The following is a 3,923-nucleotide window of genomic DNA, read 5'->3' on the forward strand; positions in this document are numbered from 1 at the left end:
AATTTATTACACAACTTTTAATCAACGCCTAAAATAAATCTTAGCACGAGTAAAAATCTGACATGAAAACTCGATCCGGATTGCACAATGGATTCGAATAAACACACAATTCATTGATTGACAATGCCAAAAACTTTTCGGAAACACAATGGAAAGCAATTAAAATAAAATCCCTGCAAGAAAGAAAATATGAAAATCTTGTTTGAATATATTACCCCGCACGCAAGCGGGCGACAAATAAAATAAGAAATCTTAAAATTACTTAGTGTTTTTCTTAATAATCTGGCCGTATAAGGTTTGTGATATAAAGCGTATTAAACTCGCACAAACGGTGACAGCTTCGGAACTTTGCTTTACCACAGAATTAGATGACAAACAGAATTGGTGTGATGAATAAAATGACAAAATTTTCGGTGGCTGTTCGGACGGTAGAGACTTTTAACTTTTTTAATAAAAGACTCACTATCGTACACTACTTCCTTTTTTAACCCAATATAACTTTATTCGTAATCGGCCAACACGCTTCTCAGACTACTTTGGTTAACTTGCTTCTGCACAGATTTATAAAAAAATGTTTCAAAACCCACTCGTGGGTGTGACCACGTAACACAACTAGAAATTATGAGTAACGAGCAAATATAGACTATAGCAGCTACCAATTAGCGAGAACACGAAGTCTCTAAGTGGTCCAGGAGCCGAGATCTCAATAGAACAGACAGACAGACGACGGAAAATTGAGAACATAAGCGTTACCTCAACTTCGTTGTGTTACGGTAAGAAATACAAATAAAGTAATTCATTCTAAATCTTAGTTGGCAAATTGGTATAATCACGAAAGTAACATAAACCAAGGGACTTACTTGTTGTTTCGAAGTAGAGGTCAATACAAATGAAGGCAAAAAGGAGATGGCGACTATGTCGTTGTTGCTTTTGTTTAGACGACGGCTTCGTGCTGTTGTAGAAACGGTCGATGAAAATGACGATAGCTTTTTAACAAACACGTTCAGTATTATTGATGGCTGTACGGGAACATCTTTTTTGAATTGCTGATCGACGAATATGAATGCGCAAATGCACTGTAATTCTAGCTTTGGCACCTCAGGTGCCTCACATAACAAGTGGGAGTACACACAGGGACAGGCAAATGGTTATGTACAGATCGTGCTAGGATATTTCCTTTAAAGGAAAAACCGAGGGAAAAACTAAAGGATAATAATTCTAGTTTGGGGACGCAACATCTTCATTACAATTTTTCATATAACTCGCCAATAACGACGAAACGCGCCAAACCTCCCCGATAAAACCCGTGCGTTAATTAATTTTCGCCGGACAAACGAGCAGATGTGTCTTCTACCACCTTATTTAAATTGAATAAATAGCAAAAGCGATTAAATTAAAACAAGAATTATGCATTTACAAAAATTGAATAACAACACTGAGATACAAATTCAAATAAAACAAACCAACTCTGTGATTATTTTCTAAATAATCCTCCAGATTAACGTAATAAATTGAAATATTCCTATATACTAGATGTTCCGTCATTATTTTTGGTGTTTAACCCGAAAAAACGTCTACATGATGTTGTATTTAGTGGTAACTTTATTTTCAGTTTTAAGTTTAAGGATGCACAAAGGATATTTCAAGCCGCTACTATAAAAAGAAATTTCAAACGAAGTTATAAATATCTTGTAGCTTTAAATTTCGTATTTCGACCTTAATTATAAATATATCGAAGTCTGACGATTAGGAAATCCAAAGTTTCAAAATGTGAGAGTATCAAGAATATTTCAAGCCGCGAATGCAATCAAGTTTAAAAGCTTTGGGATGCCTATGATTCTTTGGGAGTGTTTTCCAACCGGCGCCGTCCACGCTCTTTCATCCTTACACATCATCTCGATCATATTGCTAGGTGTTAAATTGTCTCCAACTGCATCGAACAGCTCAGCCCTCTATCCATGCCATCTGGGATAGGTACTCATAAAAGGCGTGTGCCCTCTCCGCGGCCCTTATGACCGCTTTATATTCTGGACATACCATTGGCCATGGGGCGTGAAACACGAGACACTTCTTACTTTTGTGGCATTTATTCTTGTAGTGACCCTTTTCCTCGCAATTACGGCACTTGCATTTAACATCCTTTTCAATATATCTACCGCCTCTTGCGTGCAAGCCTAAACACAGCTCATACTCTCTCCTTAATGACGCATCGGGTGACTCCCACCTACACCCGACCATTTCCTTAGTTTCCTCGCCCAGTGCGTTTATCAGCGCCTCTTTAATTTCGTCTTCTTTGGTGTTTCGTCTACTTCCCGTATATAGTAGGTAACTTTATCTGTTCCGATTCTTCTCGGACTTTATATTGTGCATGTCTTTTTATCGTCAGTGATAGTTATGGTCACCTCCAAAGATTCTTTTTTTTCCTGGGTTCAATGGCAGTAGCTGACGGTTTTCCTATAGCGTATACATTCCGCTAGTTTCATACAAAAATCAATCACTTCCTTCTGTTGTACTTGTTTTGCCTTTCGTTTCATTCGCCGTTTTTTGGCCAACTCGAGAGAATGCTAGTGATCTGAATCGATTTCAGATTCATATGATTAACGACCTCTAAGTATTCATGTACAATATTCAACATTATACTTGTGTAACAGCATATTAAAATAGACTTATGGATGTCGAGTTTGTGCTTAGCAAAAACGAGATTAACAGTTAACTGTCCATAAATAGTAAAAATAGTTAACAACTAGGTCGATAGTTAATTGCTTCTTCCTTAGAAGATAATTAGTCCTAAAAAAGTAAATCTCTCCCCAAAGGGAAATAAAATATGGCCAAAGCATGTAAACAGTAAGTAAGGTATTCGAAAACGGAAGGTTGCAGCTTGAGATAGAAGCGGCATGAACCTTGGTAGTGCAGCTGCCCAGCTGTCTACCTGTCCAATGCACTACCTGTCTGTTATCCTGCGGCTAATTCTAGATAATATAACAAACCAGCTCTCTCTTCTAGCCGGTAATTTACTGTGATTCTCTTGTTACAAACTAGTTTTGCAGCCAAATCGATACCTACTTGTAATTCTACACAATCAAAACGTAACATGACTCATAATTTGACAATAGCAGAACTCGAAATTAATGGAAAATTCGTTTATCAGAATGCGGGGCGGCGATAGCGTCTGTCAACTTGCCATTTCGAGCTTTTCAGGTAGTGGAAGTTTCAATACAAAACATTTCCTTTCATTTATGTCTAATTCTATACCGTTAGTCACTGAAACTCGGAAAGGTAAAAATATACCTGAAGCCTAACTGAAGCTATTACGGGAAGGATATATTTACGACAAAGAACTGCAAAAACAGGAAGAACGAGCGTTTGCACCTTGTGCCAGCGCACTTTTTTTTCGTTAAAGATGACTAAATTTGTTTAATATCTTATAGGATCGTAATGAAAGTGTGATTAACGAGGTCAAAATGATTTGTGGCCACTTTATGACTCATTTAAAACTAAAATAGATGCCTATATAGAGGACAAAGGAAACCAGTTAGTCGCTAAAAATGTATCTTCGTGTAAAAGTGGGATTAAGTCCCCTGCAACTTGTTTAAAATAACAACTACCTGCACCTGTAGTATAGAATGACATGAGAGCGCTTTTAACTGCCGATGATGATGACCAGCAGGTGATTCATCTTTAATCAAATCTACCACTGGCGATTAAGTTGTCGGCGATTTAGAAATACACTCTAAAATGTCATAGAGACAAGAAGCGGTTTCGAAAGTTGTGTTATACGATGGCCATTTATGTGGAAGGTCATTGTCACGTCGGAAAGTGGTCGTCTTTTGTTACATCTCCATAAACGACTACCTTTCCGGCGCTTGGTCGAAATTTAGATTTGGTCCGATTTGGTGATCATTTCTGTTTTTAGTCATTTTTTC

Source organism: Photinus pyralis, unplaced genomic scaffold (genome assembly GCF_008802855.1).
Source record: "Photinus pyralis isolate 1611_PpyrPB1 unplaced genomic scaffold, Ppyr1.3 Ppyr1.4_LG8, whole genome shotgun sequence".
In the NCBI taxonomy this organism is placed as follows: Eukaryota; Metazoa; Arthropoda; class Insecta; order Coleoptera; family Lampyridae; genus Photinus; species Photinus pyralis.